General features: G+C 31.6%; 1 long non-coding RNA gene across 1 annotated transcript; it reads right to left on the bottom strand.

The window, feature by feature from the left end:
* Nucleotides 1–5314: 5314 nt before the first annotated feature.
* On the bottom strand, nt 5315–9541 carry LOC139499936 (uncharacterized). The gene is made up of 3 exons (XR_011658269.1): nt 9091–9541; nt 8460–8544; nt 5315–7550 (listed from the first exon to the last, which is right to left on the bottom strand). It is a non-coding gene; the product is annotated as an uncharacterized lncRNA (long non-coding RNA).
* Nucleotides 9542–19680: the final 10139 nt, after the last annotated feature.

The following is a 19680-nucleotide window of genomic DNA, read 5'->3' as shown; positions in this document are numbered from 1 at the left end:
GCGTAAACATTTTTTTTTAAAGTTTTTCGATGCTATTATTCAACTTTTTGTTTTCTAAATTAATCAATATAAGCTGGGAACAGTATACCTAACGGGGAATAAATCTATAACGCTTTTCAGTATAAAATTCAATATATATGTTCCTGATATTTAGGTATAAGCAAAATATAATTGGATACGGAATATTTTATTTTTGTCACTGCCAGACAGACATCGTTTCACCTAACAATCATTCTCATGCTAAACTTTGTATTTTCTACAGATTTTCTCTGCATGAAACCAAATCAGTGAAAGTTGTTTGTAAAAAAAATCCAATTGATCGAACATGCGCAGTTTGATTAAAAAGTAAGACAAAAAGACATAATATTTTTGATTGAAAGTGTTATAAAAAAAACATATTCATGTTCATGAAATAAACAGCTAAGCCATTTTGACAGTTCCTGGAGTTTATCATTTGGTAAAAAAAATCAGAAATTCGCCAATATCAGAACAAAGGTGACGCCACATGATCATTAGTTATCTTTCTTCCTTTGTTTGTAAATATATCTGACTGTTAGAAGTATTACCAGTTATGTCAATTTGTTCTCAGTTGTAGAATAGGTTACCCTTTTGTTTGGAAAAGATACCAAAACTAAAATGGAAGTAACAGTTACATATATTCGTCTGTCGCTGTGTAAGCAGTAGTCTTACCATACTGTAATATGTTTTAAAATATGTTCTGATTATATGCTCTATGGTGTTATTGTTAAAATATTTTTTTTAAATGTTAGAGTTACCCCTTTTTGTACATAACAGGTCAACTGGCTTATGATTATATAAGTTTTCTGATAAATCATTTCCAATCAGAATGACAATTGTGAGAATGGATGGATGAAACAGGGACTTAGTATAGAAAGTCCCTAGATGAAAGTAGTATATGTCTGTCTTTGTTATGATTTATATGCCTGTTTTAGAATTTGAATTCTACTGTTTAAAAGTCTTTTCTCAGACTAAGAACCTTTATAAGTCTGTATACTTGTACTATTCTTTCTAGAGTTTTTTTTTTATCACAGAACCTATTAATGATTATATTTTGGTTCTTAAGTAAACACATTTCTTCACATGACAAGGTTTGTAATATTTTTTAATTAATTTTATTGTTTTTTTTTTGTTTTAAAAGTTTTAAGGATTATTTTAGATTTTGGCAAAACATTGTTATTCTACAAATTCTGACCACAAACAATTGATGGCAATTAAGAATGCCATTCTGTATATTATGCTATGATACCCAATAAATTAATCGCATAAAACAGTGACTAGTGGGATGCACATTTGCAGATTGATATAGCAAGGATTTGTATAGTAAAAGAACCTTCTTACTATACAAATCCTTGGATATGGCAAAATCATTGATATGGACAGACTAGGATAATGGTATGTATATCATATCAGTAGTTCATCAGGACTTTAAAATTGCCTACATCTTGCTTTAAACTTGGTAGACAATAACATTTAAAAGTCTGTGTAAATATTCACTGCAAAAAACTAAGTAAATCTATTAGTAAAATACTGAAAAAGCAAAATCATATTTTCTGAATTTGGTTACACATTTCATCTCTTTCATCATAAGCATTAAACTGCAGTAGACACAGAGATTTGTCTCGCCCTTATGTTATTAAGTATACTGCAAATGTTTAAATAGAAATGCAATCTTTTAACGTGTCAACTATGCAGAACATACAACGTAACGGCTAGTACTCTCAGATCTGTACTTAGTGTCTTTTTGTTGTTGTACCCAGCCTGACGTCCACTTTGAGAAGTATTTTTATTTGAGTATCCATCTGATGAGAAGTTTTTTTCAACTGATTTTTATAGTTTGTTCATATGTTGCATGGATACACCACTGTCCCAGTTTAGGAGGGTTGTGATCCCCCTAGCATGTCTGACTTTGCCATATTCTGTATGTTTGCGCCTGTCCCAAGTCATCAGGAGCCTGCAATTCAGTGGTTGTCATTTGTTGATGTGTTACATATTAGTCTTCCATTCATTTTTTGTATATAAATTAGACCATTATTTTTCTTGTTATTGTTTTACATTTGTCATTTTCAGGGCCTTTTATAGCCGACTATGTGGTATGGGTTTTGCTCATTGTTGAAGGTCATACAGCGACCTATAGCTGTTATTTTCTGTGTCATTTGGTCTCTTGTGGAGAATTGTCTCATTGGCAATCATACTCCATCTTCATTTTTTTTATATGACTGAAGGTGCAGGGCCAAATAACCTCTTTGAAAATTGCAAATGCTAATACAACTGCATAGTAAATACCATTGACTTCTCATATGTAAGTTCCCTTTAAACTGACAAACACAAACTTTACCATCTAAACAATGCAAAAGTCAATAAACTATGGGTGGCAGCGTCATACTAATAGGGAATGCTATTACAATTGCATACTAAATATCATTGACTTATAGCACTAGTGGTTACTGTAAATTAAGAAAATTATTGTGAGGTTTTTATTATTGCAAAAATGGGGCATAGTTGTAAAACCAAATAAGTTAAACTCGCATTTTGAAATATTTTATATGAATTAGACAGTTTTTTTTCTCAAATACACATTTAAGTCTAAACTGACAAAATTGCAATAATAAATGCACGCAATAATTTCTGAATTTACAGTAATCATAAACTGATCTAATCACAACTTCAAAATGTAAAGGACTCAGGGTGCTGGGACAATAAAATGCCATGGGAATGAGATGCAACACCTTACTGACAATCACAAAACATGTACAGCTCAAGTTTCAAAGTCAATAGACCATGACTGAAGGGGCAGGGCCTAATAATCTCCATAAACTTGAGATGTGCCAATGCTAAAACAACTGCATATCAAATACCACTGACCTACCAATTATGGTTCTCCTTGAATTGACTTATTATCAAACTTATACATGTAATCTAAGCAGAGATGTTTTATGTGTGCATGGCTCTCCAATAATTGGGAAACAAAACATATGGAATAATTTGGAATAGCACTTTATACTTATACATTAACTATTGCTGAAATCATACCACAAAAATAGTCACAATTTGAAATGTTCAAAAGGTACAGTCCAGAAATGAATTACTAGGACCCTTTATATGTGGACTAACAAATTATTTGGGGGTTTCCATGTATTGATTTACCATATCTAAGTTTAGTTCCTATCAAGGTTCTGTGTGCGACAATACTCACTACCTTCTGCACTGCTTTTAGTTTGTTTTGGTATATGTGACCTTGAACTTAAAGACATCATATTTGATAGGATCTTTCTCATTAAATAACATATATCCAAATGTAGGTGAGGTCTTGGTGGTGTAGTGATAGTAGTTCAACTACTGAAATCACTAGCCTGTCAACGCTGAGGTTGTAAGTTCTAACCCTGCATGTGGCAAGTGCACTTGACTCATCTTAATGGACTATAATTGTCAGTTTTCCTGTCGAAGGTTGTGGTTCTCTAACACACTACCACTAGCCAATGAATCCAAATAAAGATTAAATTGCAGCAAAATTCCTTGAAGTTTACCAAAAAATTTGTAAGGGTTCCGTGGAACCCTGTGTCTCGCCTATTGCTGTTAATCACAGGCTCAACAAAAATGAGGAAAAAAATCAATAAAAATATTCCTCTGGATACTATCTTTTGATCATAAACAAGCTTCTGTCTAAGTTTGGTACAAATCCAATTAGTATAAGAAAGTTATTAAATTTTTTTAAAACTTACCACAGAGTGAAAGTGTTGTTTCCTAGCAGAAAATCTAATATAAAAAAGAAGATGTGGTATGATTGCCAATAAGACAACTGTCCACACGAGACCAAAATGACACAGACATTAACAACTATAGGCCTTCAACAATGAGCAAAGCCCATACCGCATAGTCGGCTATAAAAGCCCTGATAAGACAATGTAAAACAATTGAAATGAGAAAACTAACGGCCTTATTTATATAAAAAAAATGAACGAAAAACAAATATGTAACACACAAACAAACGACAACCACTGAATTACAGGCTCCTGACTTGGGACAGGCACATACATAAATAATATTGCGGGGTTAAACATGTTAGCAGGATCCCAACCCTCCCCCTAACCTGGGACAGTTGTATAACAGTACATTTAGTCTATTTAAAAGTAAAATACTGAAAAAAATTGATTTTTTTTTTACAAAATTTACTTCTGGATACTATCTAATGATCATAAACAAGCTTCCGTCCATGTTTGGTATAAACCCAGGATAGTTTTAGAGAGTTATTAACATTTTAAAAACCTTAACCAGAGTGAATGCAATGTTTCCCAGCCGAAAAACTAAGTCCATTTATAAGTAAGATACAGAAAAAATGGAATTTTATTTTTACAAAATTTACCTCTGAATACTAGCTTTTGACAATAAACAATCATCTGTTTAAGTTTGGTACAAACCCAGGACAGTTTAAGAAAGTTATCAAAATTTTAAAAAACTTTAACCACAGAGTGAATTTTATGTTTCCTGGCAGAAAAACTAAGTCCATTTATAAGTAAAATACGGAAAAAATGGAATTTTATTTTTACAAAATTTACTTCTGGATACTATCTTATGATCATAAACAAGCTTCTGTCCAAGTTTTGTAGAAATCAAGTATAGTTTAAGAAAGTTATTAAAATTTCAAAAACTTTAACCACAGATTGAATATATGTGTACGCCGCCGACGGAATGTAGGATCGCTTTATTTGCTTAGTGTCACTTTTTCCACTAGTCGAAGGCTCGACAAAAACCTTTCATTTCCTTTTTTGGTCTGTGGCTTTCAACATTTTAACCTCAAAATCAACTAGATCAACATATCTTTAATTAATATTCTGATTCCAGCCAACCAGTCTATAAAATAAGATGTGGTATGATTGCCTATGAGACAACTAGTCTATCGATGCTCCAAAGTTCAAATAAGGCAGATTATTAGCAGCTGTTTTTTGCTATACAACCTTCAACAATGAGCAAAATCCATATTGTATATCAGAAAGTTGACTATAAAATGCCCAGGACAAAACAAGGGGAGATAATTCAAACCAAGAAAGCTATTAACAGACTAATTTATAACCAAATAGTTAATGAAAAACAAATATGACAGACAAGTACTTCTTCTAAATGATGTGTCCTTGGCATTGAAGCTGCAAATACCACTTTTCTGTCTGACCTTGCCTCAAGGACATAGTCAATCATCCAAACTGATGAATTATGCTAGGGTCAAGATATTTGTAACAAACTCGTACCTTTGAAGAGGAACTAAATAAGGACCTTTCAATTTTTAAACAAAACAGAAACATTTCTATGTAATTCCATGGTCTTTATTAAAAGAGAAGACAAAAATATGACAAATCATAGAAAAACATGCACCCTGCATTAAAAAACCCAATAGGGAAAAAGCATGGGTGTGTTATTGTAACAGATATTTCACATGTTCAATTGTCATGAACAAACAAGGTTATTACTTGCAGTATTTTACTTGCCCATCCCTGTATATCATATTGTGATTATAACATGTACAATTTAAACAATATCAGCATTTAAAATAATTTCTTTTCTTTTACAGTGGGAAAGTTAAATTTAATCAATTTCATGGACAGAGTTTTTCATTTTGTTAGATAAACCTTTGTTAAACAGGCAAAATTTTGTAGCATATAAAATGCAGATATATATATATAGAGGTAGATTTCCATTTAGTATAAGACAGAGCTGATGAAACACTAAATTTTTTTAGTTTAATAAATCTTAATTAAAAGCACCTTTAAATATTGGAGATTAATCTTGTTACACAGAAATTAGTATCTTAATAATTCTGTGACACTTAATTAAAATCAATCAATCATTACTCCCAATAAGAAACCTTAATCTATAACTACTTATTAAAAGGGTGGGGGTGGGGGTGGGGGTGGGAATGGAAGTGAATCAGAAACTTTAAATAAGGCTGTTGACTAAGCTGTCGCCATTATTCTGCAGAGATTATATTTGGGACACGAAACTGGGCTGGGGGCAAATAATATCAGATGCATTTTTGTAGATGATGACTTGTAAATATAATTTGAAATCCCCATGTCAAACCAAACCCCTTAATGCATTATCTAGACCTCTGTTTACAAGCTTTTTTTTTACAGAGCTCTAAAGAATACTTTCATCTTACTTTATATACATCTGATATAACTTATCTAACTTACATTGATACATAAAAAAACTTATATATTCTTAATTGTTGACCTTCCGTGCAGTGACAGAATTTACAAGTATGAAGAGAAAAGCAGGGGTAATCCCTCCCCTTATGCCTCAATCTCAGCCTGCTAGTCTCTCCATTCACCAATAAATGTTAGTCAAGAAGGCAACTAAAGCAGTTCTATAAAAAAATAACAAAACATTTTATACACATAAAATATCAGATGCATAAAAAAAAAAATCATTTAAAATATACCGAAAATATTTAACCCACATTTCATACCACCCAGTTATTATCTAGAACTCTGTTTACAATTATTTTCTTTTTTTTCTTTTCTTTCTTTTCTTTTTTTTTTCTTTTTTCTTTCTTTCTTTTTTCTTTTCTTTTTTACATTTTTTTTTTTTTTTTTTTTTTTTTTTTTACAGAGCTCCAAATAACAAGTATACATCTGATATGAACAACATTTGTACAAAACCTTGACCAAAGAAACAAACCAGTATGAAAAGATAAGCAGGGGTATTCCCTCCCCTTATACCCATTTCTCAGCCTGCCAGTCTAAATCCCATTCATCACAACTGGTGTTCCTGATAATTTACAGAACACTAAAAAAAAGAGTGTTGTACATCTAGATTGGACATAGTGTGATGATAACTATAAAGGTCATATACACTTGCAGTGCATCCTTAATTTTGTACTATGCTGAATACTTGTAGCTAATCTTCAACTCTTATTAATCACATGTGAATAAATACAATTTAAAATTCATCGAATAGCAGCTTTGTCTGTTTTCCCTGTTTGTCCTTCATTCACAGAAAAAGGATTTAATTATTTTAATGAAATAATGTGAAACTCTGTCTCAAATAAATGTTTATACATTTTCCATTCTAATGATAATACTTCTTTATAAATAGTAATCATAAATGTATTCAAGATTGCATAATGAAACTACATGTACAAAATACCACAAATTTATTTTTTTACTTTTTTTTTTACATTCCACACAGATTTATTCTAATGTAACAAAAACATCTTTGAAAAAAGAGATTTAAACCAATGGCAGCAGCCTGATTATTCTCGCTGGTCACACTGAAGTCCTCTACTTTAACTACTTCATGTATGACCATTTAAGGGAGAACTGTAGGCCTCTGAAATTCTAATGTAATCGTCATGTCTGGTTAAAAAGACATAAATCTTTACAATTGACTCTCTCCTATCCTTCCTCTCTCTCTCTCTTTCTGTTGATTTTAACAAGAATAATAATACACTATATTGTTTGTCAATAATTGTTTCCAAGTTCATCTAAATGGCAAAATTCTTCTGTATCAGTTGATTTGTAAATTCCCAAGCAGTTAATCTACAAACAAACAACAAAATTTCAATTAAAACATGGAAATTATAAATTCACAAAATAACATATTTAATTCTTATTGATAGGTCAGAAATTATTCATACCATATATATATATAAGATTGATTGATTGATTGTTGCATGCTTAATGTCCAGTGGCAAATATGTCATGCATATTTAAAACAAAGTGGGCTTAAAGGAAAGTTACCATGACATTTTAATTTTTGCTTTAAACATAACCTATAACTCAGAAATGAGAGTATTAAAACTTGCTAGTTAGTATTGCTAGTTAGTATTATCAATGTTTCTTTTCAAAATTCAAACATTGAAATAATTTGGCCAAGACTTTAACAGTATGATAAACAAAAGTAGGATGATAATCAAGTTTCCATTGTATAACTGCAGGAGCAATTTATTATTTGGCAAAAATACATAAAATATGAAAATAAATAAGCATAATGAACGAGGTTGTTAAATGTGATATATGCTTTTTTAGTGCTTCTTTATTAAAAATTTGTTTGTTTTTGTTGCGATTAAGATTGTGACACTGTGTTGACTGCTAAACCCCTATTTTGACATTTTTACCTATCATGTTTTATTCATGCATTGTTGTCAATATAATGGAATTTGTTGGGATTTTCATACAAGTGAGATGTTTAGAGCTATAAAACCAGGTTCAATCCACCATTTTCTACAGAAGAAAATGTCTGTACATTTTTGTACCAATTAATTCAGGAATATGATATTTGTAGTCCATTCTTATGATTTTGCCATTTGATTAGGGACTTTCTGTTTTGAACTTTCCTGGGAGTTCAGTATTTTTGTGATTTAAAATGTGTTCATTACCATTTTGTTTTACTGTAAACTGACCTTGAAGTTGGTAATATAGTATTTCCCGGTTTTACTGTAAACTGACCTTGAAGTTGGTAATATAGTACTTCCAGGTCCTACTGTCCTCAGATCTTGTAATAGATCGCATACAATTCTTATTTCCTGAATATCTGAAGAAGAAAAAATTATGTTGAACAGCCACATTCTTAAAAATGCTTAATTGGAATTTTAATTATAATTTAAAGTAGGACAATTTTTCACCCAAGTATAATAAAACATCCAAACAGGTACATACGTTGTTTTAAAATTTACCAGACTGCTTTTTTTGTAATGAAGACCTTTGGCTCTATTACACATTTATCTTTTTAAAACACTCAAAATAAACTAAATGCTTATATAAGGTTAATAAACATCAGTGGTTGTCGTTTGTTTTAGTTTTACATATTTGTTTTTTTGGTAATTTTTGGTCCACAAGTTAGCAATGCCGTCTATATTTTCTCATTTGAATTGTTTTACCTTTTCATTTCAGGGCATTTTATAGCGGACTATGCAGTATGGGCTTTGCTCATTGTTGAAGGCCACACAGTGACCTATAATTGTTAATTTTTGTGTAATTTGGTCTTGTTGAGAGTTCTCATTGGCAATCATACCACATCTTTTTTACATCTACATGTAATCACATTCAGTGTAATGTTATGTATTTTGAGTATAATTACCTCGTCTTTTGTATGTAAGAGCTTCAGACCCAGTTGTGATGCGCCTTTCTGTGAGATTTGTCAGTTTAAAGTCCACTAGCACTGCTCCATCTACATGAATACTGGTCACATCAATATAAATGTCAATAATTCACTTGCTTGTTCCAAGGCTGGTGTCCATATTTACTTGTCGGTCGAATTCCAAGGCTGTTCGATCCTGAATTTAGTCTATTCACTAAAAGTCAGTCAGTTCCATCATTTGAATATTTCATTGTCCACTATTCTGACTGGTCACATATAACATCATACAATAAGTCCATTAAGTCAATACATTTAAAACTGGTTATTATTAGAATATTTCATTATCACTATAGTTGTTACCTATTTGATTCCACACATCTTCTATGCTAGTGCCTTTACTGGTATATCTTTTTTTTAAATTGGCAAAGAAATCAAAAGTGGTTATTTACTGGGGGGGGGGGGGGGGGGGGGGGTCAGAAAATTTTGAATTTGAGATTTATAGCAAGCTTTTTCTACTTGCTAATTTATAAAAGTTTATTTATAAAATAATTTTATTAAAAGAAAGGGTAACTTTAATCATAAATTGCTGAAAATGTTAACTATCAGCTGTAGGGGAGCTTACAAAGTATACATAAATTGTTATTTGGATGGAGAGTTGTCTCATTGGCACTCACACCACATCTTCCTACATCTATAAAGTATACGTAAAATTCACATGAAAGAAAGATAACTCTTGCAGCCTTGTGGTTCAATCTCTGGTGAATAGTTCTCAATGGCATTCTTACCAAATCTCATTGGCATTCTAACCACATCTCATTGGAATTCTAACCACATCTCATTGACATTCTTACCACATCTCATTGGCATTCTTACCAAATTGTATTGGCATAAATACCACAACCCATTTACATTCTGAGTGCATCACATTAGCACTATTACCACATCTCATTAGCTTTATTACCACATCTCATTAGCTTTATTACCACAAGTCATTTGTATTATTAGTGCATCCCATTAGCTTTACTACCACATCGCATGTGCATTCTCAGCACATCTCATTAGCTTAATTACCACAAGTCATTTGCATTCTTAGTGTATCTCATTTACTTTATTGGCACATCCATAAGCTTTACTACCACATCTCATTGGCTTTCTAAGCACATCTCATTAGCTTTATACCACATCTTATTTGCATTCTTAGTGCATCTCATTAGTTGTATTAATACATCTTATTGGCATTTTTAGCACATCTCATTGGCATTCTTAGTGTATCTCATTAACTTTATTGGCACATCCATAAGCTTTATTACCACAACTCATTGGCTTTCTAAGCACATATCTCATTAGCTTTATTACTACATCTCATTTGCATTCTTAGTGCATCCCATTAGCTTTACTACCACATCGCATGTGCATTCTCAGCACATCTCATTAGTTTTATTACCACAAGTCATTTGCATTCTTAGTGTATCTCATTTACTTTATTGGCACATCCATAAGCTTTACTACCACATCTCATTGGCTTTCTAAGCACATCTCATTAGCTTTATACCACATCTTATTTGCATTCTTAGTGCATCTCATTAGTTGTATTAACACATCTTATTGGCATTCTAAGCACATCTCATTGGCATTTTTAGCACATCTCATTGGCATTCTTAGAACATCTCATTAGCTTTATTACCACATCTCATTGGCATATTGACAACATCTCATCTTTACATTCTTCATTGATCACTGGACCAATTATTTTATTAATTAAGAGAATATACCTTTTATTTTATTAATTAAGAGAATATACCTTTAACAGATTTTTAAATTGCTTTTCTCAAAATCTTTCCCAAAATATTATCAGAGTACCCGTTATAAGATATTGATCCAAAGTTGTTGTAGGAAGTACACCACTAATTCATGGTCCCATTGCTTTCTATGTTAAATTCCTCCGTTTCAAGCAGGCACACCTCTTTTATTTTAAGTTCAAATAAAGTGGCAATCATTGCATTTCAAAGCAACACTTTATGGTGTCTTGTACTGAAAAAATCAACATACCTTACATTGCATATAAGAAAGAACTGGTTCCCGGAACTTCAGATGTACCAAAACAGGTACTTCAGATCTGACAAACAGACAAAATGTACCCTCTTTTTAAAATTTGGTGCAGTTTTTTTACTATTCAAAATTAAAAGTCCAAAAGTGTTCTACAATGATCACCAGTCCTTCAGCTTTCATTTGATACCAAAAATACCTAAATATTCTACATATTTTGAAAGTTACACTCATGCGTAGGAACTATTTTGTGTTAAATATGTACTACTTTCTGGTATGTGCTTTCTGGCCGGGCCTGAATTAGTGGTGTTACACCTATAACAGAACCAAACTTGCTATATTGACTTGAGCATTACTTTATTTCATTCTATGATCTATTTCAAGCAATAAAAAACATATAAAGCCTTAGTCCAAATACTATTTTATTAATTTAAAGCTCAAATTGGACTGGTAGTAACATATGGGTTATTCAAAGAAAACTGCATATGTATATTACCATTGGCCAATATATTTTTTTTATTCTCAATATCATTGTTTTATTTATTAATTTCTATTAGGAAAGCTATGTGCTTACTAATAGTCATATTTTTATCAGAGGTTCTTCATTAAATAACAATACATTAGTCCAAACTTAAGACATAAATGAGAAATTATCCCCCCTTTTTTCTTGAAATTGAAAAAAGGCTTTTTTTTGCATGAAATATAATTCTGTGGTAAAACATAGATTAATAAGAGCAATTTATATATCCCTCAGCTAGATAACTTGCTAAACTGGTCCAAAATTACATGTACAGTGAGATTTAAGAATTCTTATATGAGTATATACCATTTGCCTAGATTGTAAAAGGCTACCATAAGAAAAACAAAAAAACTTGAAAAATCATGAGATTATTTTGACCAAGAGCTATTTTGTTCCATAAACAAGTCATAAAATACATGTTTTATTGATTTGAATCAGAAAAAATGCAAAAATGAGAACTTGGAGTCAAGTCTTAACTGCATGCATGTTGTATGACCATAAAAGGCTAACATATTTGAGTATGCCAATTTAAGAGCTTAAATTTCCCATAAGCAGGACGGTTGACCCAAAAAAGATGATTAGACATGATTACTAACATCCTATTTGACTTATTTTCATTGGAATAGGTACAACTTCTAAAAATTGGATTTCTGGTGATTCTCTGTAATAGGAAGTACACCACTAATTCATGGTCCCATTGCTTTCTATGTTAAATTCCTCCGTTTCAAGCAGGCACACCTCTTTTATTTTAAGTTCAAATAAAGTGGCAATCATTGCATTTCAAAGCAACACTTTATGGTGTCTTGTACTGAAAAAATCAACATACCTTACATTGCATATAAGAAAGAACTGGTTCCCGGAACTTCAGATGTACCAAAACAGGTACTTCAGATCTGACAAACAGACAAAATGTACCCTCTTTTTAAAATTTGGTGCAGTTTTTTTACTATTCAAAATTAAAAGTCCAAAAGTGTTCTACAATGATCACCAGTCCTTCAGCTTTCATTTGATACCAAAAATACCTAAATATTCTACATATTTTGAAAGTTACACTCATGCGTAGGAACTATTTTGTGTTAAATATGTACTACTTTCTGGTATGTGCTTTCTGGCCGGGCCTGAATTAGTGGTGTTACACCTATAAAGGATTTATTTCAATATGTTTATCTCCCCTTGAATAGGATATTGATCCAAAGTTGTTGTAAAGGATTTATTTCAATATGTTTATCTCCCCTTGTAAAGGATTTATTTTAATGTTTATCTCCCCTTGTAAAGGATTTATTTCAATATGTTTATCTCCCCTTGAATAGGACAATTTAGTAAAGGATGTTTTTTTGTTTAATCAGACGTCAACACTTTTAATCAGCAATACCTCAAACCAGTACAAACATTTCAACAGAAACTTAGGACAACATTTACAGACACTGAAGGTGGGTGGTTTTTCAGGTGCCATTTATATGGCTTCTGCCACCAATAAAAACTGGCAGCCTTGTAATAGCTAGGAGTACTACAAGTGGCGCTGAAACAGTCATATCTTTCCAGAATAGATAAATAACTTGTAGTTACTGAATTATGACAGGCTAGACTGGCTGTTGTTATACAAATTATTAAGGGAGTTTTCCAAGGCAAACATTTATTATGCCTCATTTATGAGCATTATGTTTTCTGGTCTGTGCGTCTGTTTGTTAGTTTGTCCGTCCCGCTTCAGGTTAAAGTTTTTGGTTGAGGTAGTTTTTGATGAAGTTGAAGTCCAATCAACTTGAAACTTAGTACACATTTTCCCTATGGTATCATCTTTCTAATTTTAATGCCAAATTAGAGTTTTATCCACCATTTTCAAAGTCCAGTACTGAACATAGAAAATCATAGTGGGGATGGGGCATCCGTGTACTATGGACACAATCTTATATGTCTTTACCAAATAATGGGGGGAGAAAGGGTTCAGAGGCGGAACCAGAAATCTTTAAAAAAAGGGGGATCCAACCCTGGAGAAAGTTCGGGTTTTAAATATATATCCCTATTCAAATGCATTATCATTAAAAAAAAAAAGGGGGGGGGGGGGGTTCCAACCCCAATCCCTGGATCGGCCACTGGGGTCACAAACATTTTAGACTTGGGAAATAATTTAGAAATGTAATAGACCCATTATTTTAAAACAAGAACTTTCAGACTGAATTTGCATACCAAAAAATAATTGGTTTGTATTCCTACTCATATTCATATTGTTAACAAAAAGTTCTCTTTTTTGACTGAATACATTAGCTTTACAAGAAGAAATATCCCTCTACAAGACTAGTACCTTAAACCCTTATATGAAAAATCACTCCATCAGTCTCTATTCTCTCTCCCCTATCCCCTCCCCTCTCATTTCTCCCTCTCTTGTCTTCCATCCTTAAACCTATTTAATTAAGTACCAATTGTTTGTAATGGTTAGTGTTGATACTTTAAGAATAAGATGTTTTTATATTAAGATACAAGTCCTGTAGAGGGATGGATAATTTTGCATGGAGACATACTTTTCGATTAAATATTTTGATTACAGTAACTTTTCAAACCAAAATATTTTTAAACCAAATATAAAAATTTATGTTTTCTGTTACTACTAGGAATTGAACAACAGAATGAGTAACAGTTCATTATCAAATAAACAAAAATAAAATGAATATGAATATTTTAAAAAGAATACTTTTCACTACCAATTATAACCTCCTCAATTGTCCAATGCTTGCCTGATGTGTTGGAGGTAAAGGGCTCTATCCCATGTATGGACAAACCAAAGACTTTATTTAAAAGGGATATTTGCTGCTTCTCCCTTAAGCAAGTGGTATTTAAAAGTAAGAGCAAAGTCTAGTTGCCTCCGAGTCAGAATAATGTATCCCGGAAGGGTTGGAGATCTTTCTCCCACTAACACCCTTTACTTTGGGAAATTCCCAAAATCATACTGATAAACCTTGCATTACGAAATTGGTATCTTAAATGTTCTGTTCTGAAAGTAATCCTTTAAAAACTGTAAAATGGTTTTGGAATAGCTGATACATATATGTTCTACGTCTGATTTTTAAGGGCAATTTGATCTAAAATTTGAAAATTTGAAAAATTATTTCACCCTTTTTTAACTTAACATCAGACATGAATTATGGTTTTATTAAAATTTAAAGGGAATATAGCATTATTCCTTTTCATTTATAAATTTCCATATTATTTTCTCATTGGCATCCTTACTACATCTCATTGGCATTCTTACCAAATTGTATTGGCATAAATACCACAACTCATTTACATTCTGAGTGCATCACATTAGCACTATTACCACATCTCCTTAGCTTTATTACCACATCTCGTGTGCATTCTTAGCACATCTCATTAGCATTATTACCACATCTCATGTGCATTCTTAATGCAACTCATTAGCTTTATTACCACATCTCATTTGCATTCTTAGTGCAACTCATTAGCTTTACTACCACATCTCATGTGCATTCTCAGCGCATCTCATTAGCTTTATTACCACAACTCATTTGCATTCTTAGTGTATCTCATCAACTTTATTGGCACATCCATAAGCTTTTTACCACATCTCATTGGCTTTCTAAGCACATCTCATTAGCTTTATACCACATCTTATTTGCATTCTTAGTGCATCTCATTAGTTGTATTAACACATCTAATTGGCATATTGACAACATCTCATTGGCATATTGACCACATCTCAATGGCATAATGACCACATCTCAATGGCATAATGACCACATCTCATTGGCATTCTTTTATTAGTTTAGAGAATATACCTTCTGGCAGCCTTGTAATAGCTAGGAGTACTACAAGTGGCGTTGAAACAGTCATATCTATCCAAAATAGATAAATAACTTGTAGTTACTGAATTATGACAGGCTAGACTGGCTGTTGTTATACAAATTATTAAGGGAGTTTTCCAAGGCAAACATTTATTATGCCTCATTTATGGGCATTATGTTTTCTGGTCTGTGCGTCCATTTGTTTGTCCGTCCCGCTTCAGGTTAAAGTTTTTGGTTGAGGTAGTTTTTGATGAAGTTGAAGTCCAATCAACTTGAAACTTAGTACACATGTTCCCTATGGTATCATCTTTCTAATTTTAATGCCAAATTAAGAGTTTTTTCCTCCATTTTCAAAGTCCAGTACTGAACATAGAAAATCATAGTGGGGATGGGGCATCCATGTACTATGGACACAATCTTATATGTCTTTACCAAATAGGAGGGGAGAAAGGGTTCAGAGGCGAAACCAGCAATCTTTAAAAAAAGGGGGATCCAACACAGGAGAAAGTACGGGTTTTAAATATATATTATTTTATCTTGAAATTTCCAAATGAAGGACAAAAGGTATTAACATTATTTATCTTTATTTAAAATGTATTAACTTATCTTTTTACGTTTTTTTGTTTGTGTTGTTGGTTGCTGTTCACTTACATATATCAAAACAATCCTCAGAAATAATGTATACTCTTAAAAAGGTGACAAAAAATTCCACCTTAGCTATCATGTGTAAATGATAAAAATGTATACTCTTAATTAAATTTAATTCCAGTTAAAAGAATGTATCCATTCCGTATCATGATATAATTAAATAAAAAATTCCAGTTAAAAGAATGTATCCATTCCGTATCATGATATAATTAAATCCAAAATTCCAGTTAAAAGAATGTATCCATTCTGTATCATGTTATAATTAAATCCAAAATTCCAGTTCAAAGAATGTATCCATTCCGTATCAATTGATATAATTGAATTCAAAATTCCAGTTAAAAGAATGTATCCATTCCGTATGACATGATGTGATTAAATCCAAAATTCCAGTTAAAAGAATGTATCCATTCCGTATCATGATATTATTAAATCCAAAATTAAAGTTAAAAGAATGTATCCATTCCGTATTCCTTGTATTGAAGTTCCTGAGAAAAAGGTGACGAAAATTTCCATCTTAGCTATAATGAATAAATAATAAAAATGTATACTCTAAAATATATTCAATTCATGTTAAAAGAATGTATCCATTCTGTATCATGATATAATTAAATCTAAAATTCCAGTTAAAAGAATGTATCCATTCCGTATCATGATATAATTAAATCAAAAATTCAAGTTAAAAGAATGTATCCATTCCGTATCATGACATTATTAAATCAAAAATTCAAGTTAAAAGAATGTATCCTTTCCGTATCATTGCAAATTAAGTGAAACTGTGAGCAACTGCCCACTGAGGATACCCCAACATATACTTCAGTACGCAGGAAGTTGTTGAGTTACGAATCCAAAAAACGCCTCACACAGTATAGCTGACCTTTATTAAGCCTGAAACCCAATTTCAGAAATCCTTGAATTGAAGTTCCTGAGAAAAAGGTGACAAAAATTTCCACCTTAGCTATCATGTGTAAATGATACAAGTGTTTGGTAAACAGGAAGTCGTTGAGTAATGAATCTGAAAATGCATCACACAGTAAAGCAGACTTCTATCAACCATGAAACCAAATTTCAGAAATCCTTGTATTGAAGTTCCTCATGAAAAAGGTGACAAAAATTTTCAACTTAGCTATCATGTGTAAATGAAACAAGTGTTCGGTAAACAGGAAGTTGTTGAGTGATGAATCTAAAAACGCATGACACAGTATAGCTGCATTATATCAACACTGAACCAAATTTCAGAAATCCTTGTATTGACTCTCCGGAGAATAAGGTGACCAACATTTTCAACTTAGCTATCAATTTTTGTGTAAATGATACAAGTGTTAGGTATACAGGAAGTTGATGAATCTGAAAACGCATGGCACATGGTAATTAGCTGCATTTTATCAACACTGAACCAAATTTCAGAAATCCTTGTATTGAAGTTCCTAAAAAACTAGTGACGAAAATTTTCAACTTAGCTATCATGTGTAAATGATACAAGTGTTTGGTAAACAGGAAATTGTTGAGTGATGAATCTGAAAACGCATGGCACGTGGTAATTAGCTGCATTTTATCCACACTGAACCAAATTTCAGAAATCCTTGTATTGAAGTTCCGGAGAACAAGGTGACGAACATTTTCAATTTAGCTAACATGTGTAAATGATACGAGTGTTCAGTAAACAGGAAGTTGTTGAGTGATGAATCTAGAAACGCTTGACACAGTATAGCTGCATTATATCAACACTGAACCAAATTTCAGAAATCTTTGTATTGACTTTCCGGAGAATAAGGTGACGAAAATTTTCAACTTAGCTATCATGTGTAAATGATACAAGTGTTAGGTAAACAGTAAAGCTGCATTTTTCAACACTGAACCAAATTTCAGAAATCCTTGTTACGATTGTTGATGCTGACGGACTGAATGATGGACAGACAGACAGAGGTAAAACAGTAAAACCCCACTTTTTTAAAGGGTTTATTTTAATCCCCATTATTCCAGTTAAAAGAATGTATCCATTCCGTTTCATGATTTCATTAAATTCCAAATTCAAGTTAAAAGAATGTATCCATTCTGTATCATGATATTATTAAATCCTCCAAATTCCAGTTAAAAGAATGTATCCATTCTGTATCACGATATAATTAATTCCCCCAGATTCAAGTTAAAAGAAATGTATCCAATCGGTATCATGATATAATTAAATCCAAAATTCAAGTTAAAAGAATGTATCCATTCCATATCATGATATAAATAAATCCTAAATTCAAGTTAAAATAATGGACCCATTTCTGCATCATGATATAATTAAACCACAAGCATTTTTTTTCTTTTTTTTCTATTTTTCTTAAAATCACAAGTAACATGCATTTTTTTTTTTTTTTTTTTTCTATTTTTCTTAAAATCATTATTAGTAACATGCATATTTTTTTTTTTTTTTTTTCTCTATTTTTCTTAAAATCATTATTAGTAACATGCATATTTTTTTTTTTTTTTTTTTTTTCTATTTTTCTTAAAATCATTAAAAACCATCACCCATGCATTTTTTTGTTTTTTTTATATTTTTCTTAAAACTATATACACATTAGACACTATCCACATTTTCATAAATAATTTTTCAGTTTCCTTCTGAAAATCTTTTTAACAAAAATAATATTAAAAAACAGTTTATATGGTCATTCCCCTTTTTACACAAAAATTTGACAACTTAAATATGTTACATTAACAATTAAATTTACAAATTATTTAAAAACAACAAAAGTGTGAAAAGAGATAAAGGTACCAAACTTACTTTTCTGAAACATGTGTATCCATGTCTTTGAGTTCAAAGTTCATTGTAAAGCCAATTCTGTCATTACTTTGGAGAGGAACATGTGATGTTCCTATGGATACCATCATTACTTTGGAGAGGAACATGTGATGTTCCTATGGATACCTTCATTACTTTGGAGAGGAACATGTGATGTTCCTATGGATACCATCATTACTTTGAAGAGGAACATGTGATGTTCCTATAGATACCTTCATTACTTTGAAGAGGAACATGTGATGTTCCTATGGATACCTTCATTACTTTTGAGAGGAACATGTGATGTTCCTATGGATACCATCATTACTTTGGAGAGGAACATGTGATGTTCCTATGGATACCTTCATTACTTTTGAGAGGAACATGTGATGTTCCTATATATAGATACTTCATTACTTTGAAGAGGAACATGTGATGTTCCTATGGATACCTTCATTACTTTGGAGAGGAACATGTGATGTGATACTCCTATGGATACCTTTATTACTTTGAAGAGGAACATGTACTGTAATGTTCCTATGGGTATATTAATTTCTGGTAAAAATGGGACATGTTCCCATGGATACTCTAAATTCAGGGGACATCTAATTTACCAAGTTTAAAACTTTAAAAAGAAGTTTAGAAAAGGATGGAGGATCTTTTTATCACTTTATTTAAATTCTGTATCTTTAGGTTTCCCTCCCCCTTTTTTCTGTTAAAATTTGTTCTTTATTTTTTTTGAAGTGGGGAGGCTATTTCAATTAATCTAAATTTTAAATATTTGGCTTTCATTTTCTGTTTCATTTTGAAATTTA

This window comes from Mytilus edulis, chromosome 13 (genome assembly GCF_963676685.1).
Source record: "Mytilus edulis chromosome 13, xbMytEdul2.2, whole genome shotgun sequence".
NCBI classification, from domain to species: domain Eukaryota; kingdom Metazoa; phylum Mollusca; class Bivalvia; order Mytilida; family Mytilidae; genus Mytilus; species Mytilus edulis.
Note: the sequence above shows the minus strand (reverse complement) of the source record. Positions and strands in the feature narration are given on the sequence as shown.